Source organism: Giraffa tippelskirchi, chromosome 9, assembly GCF_054371585.1.
Source record: "Giraffa tippelskirchi isolate mGirTip1 chromosome 9, T2T-mGirTip1v1.2.pri, whole genome shotgun sequence".
Classification (NCBI taxonomy): domain Eukaryota; kingdom Metazoa; phylum Chordata; class Mammalia; order Artiodactyla; family Giraffidae; genus Giraffa; species Giraffa tippelskirchi.
Window position 1 is genome coordinate 5,088,186 of NC_137283.1, and position 13,166 is coordinate 5,101,351.

Below are 13,166 nucleotides of genomic sequence, written 5' to 3' on the forward strand. Positions count from 1 at the left end.
AGTGAGACAGTCACATTTTCACCTCGAAGACATGGGCTGCACAACAGCCAGAGTGACTGAGAAGATAAGCCCGTAATTAAAGGAAGTGATCCTTTTCAGCAGATACAAGGGACGAAGACTACACGCATGTCTGCTGTGACTCTAAGACAGCAGCATCATTCAGAGCTTCTAATAAGTCTAGCGAGACTTGTGTTTGCTAAATTCTCCCCCGAATCAGTGTTCTTCAGATTTGATTTTAGAGTTGTTTTCTCGCTTCATTTTAATTAAATCTGCATTCTCTAATATCCAAATATTCTTTGAGGAGTAGGAGGCTAAACTCATAATAAGTTGCACATCCTGTGGGCAGAGCATGGGGTGGAAAGGCAGACTAAAAAACTGGAGAATAAATTATAAGAATTTTATTGTAATTGATACTTTTTCTAGGATTATCTTGTCTAAGAGAGAGCTAGTTGTATTGAATGCAGAAAATTATCTACATTTTTTTTCTATGAAAGTCACTTAAAAGAGTTTTTGATTTCTTTATATTAATATTTACATTAAACTTCACACATCATTGGCCTCTTCTGTATTTCCCAGAACAGAGTTTATAGCCATACCAAAGCCACTCATTACAGCACATGGTTAAGGAAATTAACACCAAGAAAACTTTATAGTGGGTGCTTATTCAGCTGCTATGTAGAATGTTAGCTGTTCCAGCTCTAGGGTGACAACTTTTCTTCTCCGTAAGATGGCAAACAGTAAATATCTGGGGCTTTGTAAAGTCATGCATGCTCTGCTGCAAGCACTTCACTCTGCCACTGTGTCATGAAAGCAGCCCTGGACAACATATAAACAAATGAGCATGGCCATTTAGGGACCTGAAATTTAGTATCACATGATTTTCAAATGTCATGCAATAGTAACTGCTTTTCATTATTTTTCAACTGCTTAAAAATATTAAGCCATTTGTAGCTCCCACGCTGTACATAAAGAGGTGATAAGCTAGATTTCATTTTGGACATAATTTACTAACTCCCTGGTCAAAATGGAAAAAATGTATCAGGATATGTAAAATCTACCCCTTATAAGGAAAAAGTGAATGAAAATTAGGTTCACTGGGCTTCTTTCAGAAATTCTGAATTGAGCCAGGAAATGAAGTCGCTCTTTCTGGCCCTTTTTCTCCAGCAGAGCATGAACCCAGAGGCACAGACAGGTGGGCAGGGTGGCCACAGTTATTCTTGAACCATCATAAACAAGTAGCTTGCTTTATATTGTCTTCCCAAATAATCTGGGTTATGAACTCGAGGTGAGTTCTTCTGAGTAGGATATTAACATTTAGCTCATGAAAAGAGATGGTACAAAATGTCCACACTCGGTACCTGGTACCTAACACGAAAATGTTTATGAAACTTATAATAAGCTATATAACTCCTTTCCTCTTTAAGTCACTTTTTTGGTATAGTCTGGAGACATCCCAGATTGGCTGAGCCCAGACAGAGGCAGTACAGATCAAAGCCGGGGCCAGAATCCTAGTCCTGAGGAGAACTAGCATGTCTAAACCACTCAGAGCGCCTGAGTGGGCTTTCCAGGCACCTTCCTTCTGAGGTAAGTGCAGGCCAGCCCAGTGACAATCTAGGAGGCACACAGCCTTCCCAGTGCATATGAGCCAAAGGCCAGCCAATCCTTTGGGAAAAGCTACCCTGAAGAGATTCCCCAGGCAGTCCTGAATGCCCTGTTTTGCTGTTGATAGAAAATAAGATGTGAGAAAGGAGTACCTCCTGAATTTGTGCATGAGTTTCTCTGGAATCTGTCTCCATAACTAAGGCACCATGATGGTCCTTGCATGAGCCAGTAAATGGAAGGTCATCAGAACGCCTATAACTGAATTATAGTCTAAACACAGGTTTGCACCTCATTTTCCTTTCAGCATCAATTAAAAAATCAAATGTCCTCTACAGTGGAAGAGTGTTCCATCAATTTTCGGTCATGAAAGAGCTCAAACATATAAAAACTTTCTAAAAATTAAATGAACATTTCTATCTTGATTTCTTCTGACTACACAAGAACTGGCTTTTCCAAATTTTAAAATTTGTATGAAAACACAGAAGACTGCAAATAACCAAAGCTGTCCTGAGAAAGAAAAACACAGCTGGAGCTATCAGGCTCCCTGACTTCAGACTATACTATAGAGCTATAGTAATCAAAACAGTGTGGAACTGGCTCCAAAACAGAAATATAGATCACTAGAACAGAATAGAAAGTCCAGAAATCAACCCATGGACCTATGATCAATTAATTTGTGACAAAGTAGGCAAGAATATACAATGGACAAAAAATAGTCTCTTTAATAAGTGATGCTAGGAAAATTGGACAGCTATTGTAAAAGAAGGAAATTAGAACATTCTCTAACCATACACAAAAAACAAACTGCAAATGGATCAAAGACCTAAATGTCAGGTTATTTACATATTACTTACATACATTTACACTATAAAGCTCAGAAAAAAAATATAGACAAACACTCTCTGACATAAATTGCAGCTATATCTTTTTTGATCCACTTCCTAGAGTAATGAAAATAAAAACAAAAAAATTTTTAAAAAGGAATGAGACTGGAGAACAGTATCGAGGTTACTTAATAAACTAAAAGTACAACCACCATATGACCCAGCAATCCTACTCCTGGGCATATATCCTGAGAAAACCATAATTCAAACGTATTATTTACAATGGTCAAGACATGGAAACAACTTAGATGTCCACCAACAGATGAATGGATAAAGAAGATGTGGTATATATACACAATGGAATACTACTCAGCCATAAAAAACTGAAATGATGCCATTTGAAGCAACATGGATGGACCCAGATGTTATTATACTAAGGCAGACAGAGAAAGACAAATATCTTATGATATCACTTCTATGTGGAATCTAAAAAAAATATACAAATGAACTTATTTACAAAACAGAAACAGATACACAGATTTCAAAAACAAATTCATGGTTATCAAAAGGAAAAGGTCGGGGGGAGGGATAAATTAGGAGCTTGGGATTAACATACACACCACTATACATAAAACAGATAACCAACAAGGACCTACTGTGTACTACTGTGTACAGCATAGGGAACTCAATGTTCTGTAATAACCTAAATGGGAAAGAATCTTAAAAAGAATATATATATATATATATATATATATATGTATGTTTGAATAACCGAATGGTTTTGCTATACACCTGAAACTAACACAACATTGTAAATCAACCATACACCAATAAAATTGAAAAAAATTCCATTTTTATGGGTATAACATATTTCTGCTGTTTGGATATATGTGAAATCTATATAAACAAACACTATTTTAACAGTGAAACTTTCAATCAAAGAAAAAAAAAGAACTGGCTTTTCCTTTACACATGCACTTCAAAACATATCAAAATGGATTTTGAATTCAGCTAAATATACATTCTCCAGTTTGCAACCTCTATATTACACAGGGAAGTTATTGCTAAATGAGCAGCTATTGAAAGAAAGCATTTCCTTACAATATAAACATGCTACAGTCCACAGGAGAAAGTGATTTTTTAGTCTTGAACAAAAAGTTCCTTGTGGTAATGGTTAGCTTTACATCTTTTAAATAGAGTAAAAGGAATCTCTCACCCATCACTAAAGTAATAGCTGCTACCTCACAATATAGAAACTGTTCCATTGTATCTCCAAGCATGTTGGAGTAATTTGCCCCAAATGTGATATTCTATATAGCATAGGCATTTGCCCTCCTAACATAGTTCGCTTTTGTCTATAAAACTGTTCTGAGCTCACAGCCCTAAACTGCAGAAATCTTGTTTATGGCTGATCACAAAGGGAGTTTCCACCTCCCCCCCCGACACCCATCAAGGAAAAAACCGGTACCTGCCAGAACATTAATGCACTTCCACATTTCTAAGAGCGTTTCTGACTCAAAGGTGGAAAACCATGATACTATAGTGCTGGATACATGATCACTGGTCTATAAACTCTGTTCAAAGCTGGGTCTTCACTTTATTTTTCTTTATATCCCTCAGAAGCTAATGTAAATCCTTCCCAGGAAATAATGCTATATAGTTGTCAAAACTCACAGAACTGCACACCTTAAAAGGTGAAGTTTACCTAAAGCTTGTAAATTTAGAAATGAATGAATAAATTAATTAATTAAGAGAGAGCACACAGATATGTGAGATGAGGCCAATAACTTCAGTTCCTGGTGCCCCAGTATCCTTACCTCTAGGCAGGAGATGATAATAATAGTACAGACCTTTTCCTAGGATTGATAAAATATGGAGTGTGATATTGTAGGTGAAGTGCTTAATGCTGTGAACAAGCAGTCTGTGATGGAGATTAATATTTTCACTCAAGAAGAGTCTAGAAATACAAATAAAACCCACAATGAGGTACCATCTCACAAGGGTCAGAATGGCCATCATCACAAAGTTTACAAACAATAAATGCTGGAGAAGGTGTGGAGAAAAGGGAACCCTCCTACACATCTGGTGGGAATGTAAATTGGTACAGCCAATTGTGAAGAACAGTATGGAGATTTCTTAAGAAACTAAAACTAGAACTACCATATGATCCACAATCTCACTCTTGGGCACATATGCAGACAAAATTTTAATTTAAAATGATCCACACACTCCTATGTTCAGAGCAGAACTATTCACAATAGCCAAGACATGGAAACAACCTAAATGTCCATCAGTAGATGAATGGATAAAGATGAGGTACATATATACAATGGAATACCACTCAGTCATAAAAAAGAATGAAATAATGCCATTGCAGCAACATGGATGCAAATAGAGATTATGATAGTAAGTGAAGTCAGAAAGAGAAAGACAAATACCATATGATATCACTTACATGTGGCATCTAAAATATGACACAAATGAACTTACTTATGAAACAGAAACAGCATCATAGACAGAGAGAACAGACTTGTGGTTGCCAAGGGGGAGGGGTTGGGGAAGGATGGAGTGGGAGGCTGAGGTTAGTAGATTTAAGTTTTTATATGCAGAATGGCTATAAAACAAGGTCCTGCTGCATAGCACAGAGAACTATATATAATATTCTATGATAAGCCATAATGGAAATGAATATAAAAAGGATATATATGTATGTGCGCATATAATATATACATATAACTGAATCACTTTGCTGTATAGCAGAAATTAATAACATAGCATTGTAAATCAACTATACTTCAATAAAAAGATATTAAGACTGAAAAAAAAAAAAAAAAGAGTCCAGAGAACAAAATCTGGAAAGGAAATGGAGCCTGAATCGGGATGTTTCTTTCTAGTTCTACCACTAGTTGCTTGTCCCAATGCAAACCACTTACATTCTCTGTAGGTCTGAAAATGAAAAGTCACTCTGACCACTGTTATGTGCAAAGGGTAAGGGCATTTTGGACATGGTGGCACTTGAAGCTTTTCTTCATGGTGGACAGTGGAGACTATTGGAAACTGTGGCCCGAGGCTTTCTGGAGGCTCTACAGCACATAAGATCAAATGGACTGTAACAGGGAAGAACAAATCTGCCTTTACGTTACATCTGTCCCTTTCGCTTTGACCTTTGGGCTCTATTGCTGGTGCTTAGTCACAGTGACTCTGCACCTTCTGTTACACAACGTTGCCTCTAGCCTGAGACATACAGGAGAGCCCATTCTCAAGATTCTGAACTTTAAGAATCCGTTCATATACAGAACAGAGAATAACATGTGTTTCGTTGGAGGTTTACAGGAGCATCGTGACCTGCCCTATGTGACAGCTGCAGGAATGAAGGATTCCAGAAGTCTGTAACAGCTAACCAGACCCCTTCTCCCGGGTTTGCCTTTAAAAGTGCTTGCTGACACCCTTTGGGGAGTCTGGGCTTTCTTTGGGCACAAGCCATCCATCACCTTACGTGGCCCTGCGATCAATCTTTTCTCTGCTCCAAACTCCGATGTTTTGGTTCATTTAGCCTCACTGCATGGCAGGCATACAGACTTTAGTAACAATACCGCTATACTGATTGACTAGAATTCACGTAAAATTATAGAGGATTTCAGCTGAGTTGTGACTGAGTTAGCATGATCTTTCATTATGTTTGAATTTGCAGTTTTTCTTTTGTATGCTGGAGCCATCTTTAGAAGCTAGCAAGTATTTTTCAACGCCCTCATTCAATTTCTATGTCCCATCCCCACGCTTAAGTTGCCTGATGACTAAATAAACTAGCTCTATCCACATTACAGTGGCCAAACACCCAGTGTTTTCTACCTGTAAATATCAACAGCACTCCTTTTCACTTTTAAAAGTGTCTGAGTCTAGATGTTAAGTTGTATGGTTTAAACTAACCATAAACAGACCGAGAGACTAGTTTATGGACCAGGGATCCAACTCCCGAGATCCCACGAGACTCTGAACGAGCATTTAATTCCTCTCAGACGTACAGTTTTCTCCTATGAAGAGCGATAATCCTTGTAGGACTGTTACGTGGACTAAATGAAATAATATACATAAAAAACCAAGCATAGAATTGGCATCTGCTAGGCACTCAATATGAACTTGTATTATTAATTTCTTAAAACAAATTTGCTTTTAATTGATTTACAGTCACACCTGGCCTTTTACTACTCCATTTCATTCTCTCTCAAGACACGATAATTTGAAAGTGTTGTGAAAACATGATTTGTAATTTATTCTTTCTCCCCAAAGCATCTAAACTGTATTAAATAATTCTGTGAGTTAGCAGTTTTAGAAATTAAATCTTACACCTCATGCATGCTGCTTCTATATTAATCTTCTACATATATTCTAGGTTTTTTTCAAACCAGACAGAAAATAACAAAGTAAACTCTTTTTTTCCTTTAAAATGTAAAGCAGTTGTTGATTATCTTGGCAGTCTGGTGGTGGGGAGAGAAGTTTTCATTGAAACATTTTGTGGATGGGAATGGGTTCCCATTGTATGCTGGAAATTTCTGTGTTGTACAATTTTGCAAATTACCAAAGCATTTTCTAAGTAAAGAAGTTACTTCTTTTTTGGACACATGAAAAGGTCATTCATATTCATGAGCTCTGTCCAAACTTTAGTGTCTCTGTGTTATCCTGCCACATACATTTTCACCAAAGGATGATCAAAATACTGTGTTAGGTGCTTCCCAAATGTGCCTGATGATACAGGGCGCCTGGACCCAGACCCCAGTCCACAGCAACTTAATTTGAATCTCGACAGAGTAGGTTGGTGGTCAGTCTGTTTACTGACCAGGCAATCAAGTTCTTACTGCTGCTGCTGCTAAGTCGCTTCAGTCGTGTCTGACTCTGTGCGACCCCACAGACAGCAGCCCACCAGGCTCCTCCGTCCCTGGGATTTTCCAGGCAAGAACACTGGAGTGGGTTGCCAATTCCTTCTCCAATGCATGAAAGTGAAAAGTGAAAGTGAAGTCACTCAGTCGTGTCCGATTCTTTGCGACCCCATGGACTGCAGCCTACCAGGTCCCTCCGTTCATGGGATCTTCCAGGCAAGAGTACTAGAGTGGGTTGCCATTTCCTTCTCCCCAAGTTCTTGCTAACGTGATGCAAGTCTGGGAACTTGGACAATGGCAGTCCTTTAACTAGGATGCTGGAGACACAGGGTGTGGTGAGGTATTGGACAGGAAAAGCAATTTTGAGAAAGGAAGGATGTGAGATTGGGAATGAACTGCTTATGTCAATTTCACAATAAACAAGTGACCTTCAAAAGAAGTTGTGAGCCAACTTTTCTGTTAACTGTTAAACATGAAAAAGTGTTCAAAACACTTAATTATGGCCCAGGAAACAATGAAACTCTTGGCACTGACTGCTTAAAAGATCAATTTGCCTCTCACCGTATATTCCCTGCCATTCCTTACCTCATCAATTCTCCTGCTCCTCTGCCTTCACTCATTTCCCCTGATGCCCTGCCTGCTACCATCATATAGAGGTGGGTGGCACTGGTGTGCCTCCCAAGCCTACATTACGTAAACTTGATGGTCTAAAGGCCATGAAATCATTTACATCTAAGAGGTCATTCCAGCTTGGCAGACATGGAGGAACCAGCCACGCTCGCGGCATACCTTTTTACCAGCATGGATTTTTACCCTTATGCTCCTCTGGAGTGTATCTCAAAATCAGCACAACATTAAAAAGTGCTTCCATAAAAGCACTGCCCTGTCCATATGCCTCCAACACAGATGAGCAGAGCCACAGAACTGGAGAGCTCAGACCTCCAGCAAGAGTGAGGAGCACAGTTAGCTTCACATGTGGTGTTTACAACGCAGAAATGACCAGGAAGGCATCTTCAATAAACTTAATGTCAGTCATATATTCAAGGCAGCCCAAGTGAACAGTCATAAAAAGAAACCAAACTGAACTGAAAGCTTTAACTGAAGGATGGACACAATAAACGTTTTACACCCTCTATAAAGCTAAGCCTTAATGCTCAGAGGTGTCACACCTGAGCTCACAGCTCCTCGGTAATTGCTGTGGGCCAGCTCCAAACACCAGCCCACACTGGGAGATCACTACATTGTTCCTTAGAGTGGCAAGATCTGTGGGAATGCTCAGCCAGGGCTGACATCACCTCTCGGGGGCAAATATTTGGAGAGGAGTGCAAGGATTCTGGCTCATTGCAATGACGGCTGTGTGCTTCCTGCACTTGATGTCTGAGGTCAAGGGTGCCAAATGCTTCTTGAAGCTCAGACTCAACTGACCCAAGGAAGAAGCATGTGGCCCCGAATGCCTATGATGCCCCGCTGAGAGAGGCTGGTCAGGAGCCATGTGGGCTCTAGGAACACCTTCTACACTTGGTCGTGACACCTCTTGGTCCTTTCAGATTCTCCTGCAAGTTACTGACCTTGCTTTGAGTCAGAACAGGTGACTAGACTGATGGGTCAGTCAAGTAAATGGAAAAAAAAACCCAAAACAAAACAGTGTTTGGTTGTTTGCCTAAGATTCTTTTTTAATGCTTCAGCTTAATCTCATTTTTTCCAGCTTTATGAGGTTAATTTGAGAAATAAGAATGGTATGTATTTCTAAGTGTCTGACATGATGTTTTGATATACACTTAGGTAACAAAACGCTTTAGGTTTGCACATTTTGAGCAAATTGACAAACGTAACAAACGTGATTATACATTCTACCTTACGGAGCTCACTCAACACTACTGAACCCAGTGCTTAAAATTAGAAGTTGCTTTTGAAACCACATACAAGCCCCCTTGTCTTTTGAAGTAAAAGGCTGACTCAAGAATTAAGGACTGGGGAATGTGAAGATGCAGGAACAAAGAATAGCTATTGGGCTGGGGAATTGGTAACGATTTAGACTATAAATCCACCACATAGCAGAATCACAAAATTCCCTGAAAGATTTTTTTTTAAAGACTTCACACATATTCTTAAGTTGTTGTTACAGGAAGCAGACTTCCACCAGATGAAAACTGCTGACCAAAAGCACATAAGAGGCACATAAGACCTTAGACTGGTTGGAACCAGAAGGTTGATGATGCGGACTCCCAATTACCTCAGCACCAACCAATCACAAAAATGTCTGCAAGCTGATAAGCCCCTGCTCTTTGACCCATTCCTATAAAACTCCTACTACTCCCTCCAGGGTGGGACATGCAGCCCTGAGGGCATGAGCCTGCTGTGTCCCCCTTTGCCTGGCAAAGCAATAAAGCTATTTCCTTCTACTTCACCCCAAACTCTGTCTCCAAGATTTAATCTGGCACTGGTGTACAGAGGCCAGATTTTGGCAACACTTTTTCCTTGAAGTCATGGTCCAGTTGTGTTCCAGGGGGCTGCCACAAGCGGCAAGGAGGAGGCAAAGCAGACAGGGACTTTTGTGGCCTCAACCTTCCACTTCACCTATCTCACTACATGTTTGGGTTCTATGTAAGAATTAGACAGAAAGACATCTGCTGCTTAAAAAGACCAACTTTAAATCTGATTGGAATGTGTTTATTATTGGGGAATCCCAGGTGGCTCAGTGGTAAAGAATTAGCCTGCCAGTGCAGGAAACACAGGAGACATGGGTTCAATCCCTGGGTCGGGAAGAGCCCCTGGAGGAGGAAATGGCAACCCACTCCAGTATTCTTGCTTGGGACATCCCACGGACAGAGGAATCTGGTGGGCTACAGTTCAAGTGATTTCAAGAGTCTGACATGACTGAGCATGCACACACATGTTTATTATTACTAATTTAAGATCTATTATTTTGGGATACCTGCAAAATAGCCCTCAAGATGTTGGCCAAGGAATGGTCCCTAGAAGCAGAGTCTAAGGGCAGAGAGTGGAACCTAGGGTCTGACATTCCGAACTGGGTTGGGGAAGCTAAGAAAAGTCACAGAGAAACATGTCTCTTTGCTAAAACCGAATTTCTTTTGTTTAAGAGTTAAGAATAAGCCATACGTCATCAAGTCACATTCAAGTTTAATAATGACAAGTAATCAGTGGCCATCTGACATAACTGAACTTCAAGTATGTCCCACTTACAGCCAGGGAACAAAGCCGCATCAACTTCCCGTCGGCGGGCTCTGCTGCCTCGGCAGGTGATCACCACCCCATTCCTGGGCTCCTACTCCCCCACAAGTGCCCCAGGGTTTCAATTCAGCTGCTGGCTACTCCAATGTCCTCCTTTTAAAAAATGCTCATTCATGTTCTTTGCCCATTTGGGGTGGTCATCTTTTCTTTTTGATTTGGAAGAACTCTTTGTTGGTAAGGACAGTATGCAAGGGTTTTACATGTTGCAAGTGATTCATCTGCTTTTAATTTTGTTTTTGGCTATTTCAAGTACAGTTTTAATATTTATATAATCAGACCTGTCAACTATATATATATAGTTTTCTAATACTTCTGTTAGAAAGCCTGATCCACACTAAGATTAAAAAAAAAATCTGGGTTTTTTTCTGATTTGATTCTGACCCTTAAAAACTTTGAATCCATCTGAGCATTTGCACCCTGTGTAAATTGGAGACGCACTCCCCACACTCTCACATTTAACCAGCAACGTCAGTACCACTGATGGAATAAGCCCTCCTTTCCCCAGCACATACTGGGAACACGCATGATTGCTACATTCCTACTTGGAAAACTTGGATTACTTCAGTCTGAGTTTTCAATTCTATAAGATTGATATGTCTATTCTTAGAATAATCAAGTGCTTTTATTCACTGTCATCTATGAAGTATTAAACTGCTTGCAAAGAGCCTCCTCTTATAATATTCATCCTTCTCAAAATGTTCTTATGTATTATTATCCATCTGTTCCTTTAGATAATAGATATCTAGATAGAAACAAGTTTAAAAAGACCCTTTAACCCTCCTACACTGTTGGTCAGAATCTTAATTGGTGCATCTACTATGGAGAACAGTACAGAGTTTCCCCTTAAAGAAAATAAAATCTCAAAATAAAATTACTATATGATCCAACAGTCCCACTTCTAGGCATATATCTAGAAAAGATGAAAACTCTAATTCAAAAAGATATATGCATGCAATGTTCATAGAAGCACTACTCACAACAGCCAAGATATGGAAGCAACCGAAACGGCCATCAACAGATAAATGGATGAAGCAGATATGGGAGATATATTAAAAGTTCAAATTAAACCATGTATAAGCCAGAATGACTTTCCCATACCTCAATATGTGAAAATGTCTTCCATCATTTCCCCCTTTTAATTGCAAATCTTTCCATAGAAAGCATTGATAATCAATACATTTTCCATCATCGCCAGAGTAGCTCAGTTGCCTGCTGTGGGTCCATTTATGTCTCTTCATGTTAGGTCTACATTTTGTTTATCTATCTGCCTAGTTATCCATGTTGGGGGAAAACTAATCAGACACAACAAACAAGGACAGAGAGGTATGTTGATGGAGAAACATTTCTTGGGCCATACTTTTAGCACTTATACCATATTGTCACATAAGCGTTGTACATGTGCTTTTGGCAGTGAACTTAAAGCCACCAGTAACATATCATAAGTAAGTATATTCTGATAACGTTGCTAGACAGTTTTTTTCCATTCTAACATTAAGGTCAAAAATACGGTTTGAAGCAAAACAACTTTTCCATTAGAATCCTTTAGATTTCTTACTAGTTTGGCAGTGTGATCTGAAAGTTATTAAGTGTCTTCCATATAACTTAGTACGCCAGATAATCCTAGCTACTTAAATATTTCCTTCTGAGAGGCCCAGGAGCCTTTCGGAATGCTCAAAGTTAGCTAGAGAAAGAAACTTGCAATTTGTTATCAAAAGCAGCTCAATATTCCAGGAAAATTTTGTTTTCTTAACAGGGAGAACATTACCTGGGGACCAGTAAAAGAAAGAAAATAAAACTCCAGTCTTGTACCAGCTTAGTACAACCAGTCAGAATTCTGACAACAGTATTTTATAAAGCTAGCTTTCTCTAACTGCATATGCAAGAAGAATCAGTTCTGGAATTTCAAGAGTTTCATCTTCACCATTTTTTCCTGGAATCTAGAAAATACTGTTGTCATATATTGTTAAAAAATTACATTTTTCTTTAATCATAATATCATGGCTAAAATTTTTCTAATGAATTGAACCTAAATTTCCCATTTTACAAAAGGCAACAATACCAATCACACAAATGGCATACACACCCACAAACCAGAAGATAGAACTGTCACAAACCCTTCAACAAGGATGACCAATACAGTCCCAAACAAACACTTCCCAACACAACGGGCCTTGACGCCAGATACACGTCAGAACCAGCTGGCAAAACACCCAAAAGACCCTCAGTGTTCACAAAGGGTCCTCAATGGCAGACACGCCATCAGAACTAATTGGCAAAACACCCAAACAGCTCTTCGCGCTCAAAAGAAGTTAGAAGGGTACACACCATAGACTGTCTTGGAGCTCGTCGGCTTGTCCAGAGGCGTCTTTTCTGTTCCATCAAGGAAAAGCATAGCTGGGAGTCAGTGCCGAGCAGGGGAGAAACAGGGAGGGTCCCTGAAACAAATGGTATAGGCAGCTGCTAGGAACGGCCCCCCAAATCTCTCTCAGAGGGGCCAGCGAGCCACGAGCAGCGGCTCCTTGGAGCCTTCCCGGTGCATCATCATGGCGGCGGCCTCGCTGCGGAAAAACCCCGAGGAGCCAGATATCGCGAGAGCGCAGCCCCACGTGGGCGC

At 39.8% G+C, this 13,166-nt stretch overlaps 1 protein-coding gene across 21 annotated transcripts in view; it reads right to left on the reverse strand.

Moving 5' to 3' along the window:
- The window catches only part of GADL1 (glutamate decarboxylase like 1), a 647,456-nt gene that overhangs the window by 24,909 nt on the left and 609,381 nt on the right, over nucleotides 1-13,166 (reverse strand). The window contains exon 19 of one of the 21 annotated variants that reach the window (XR_014064521.1): nucleotides 12,878-12,987. The exons of the other annotated variants lie outside the window; for them this stretch is intronic. The gene's annotated coding sequence lies outside the window, so the exon portion shown is untranslated. The remainder of the gene's footprint in view (nucleotides 1-12,877; nucleotides 12,988-13,166) is intronic. 21 annotated transcript variants of the gene reach the window in all.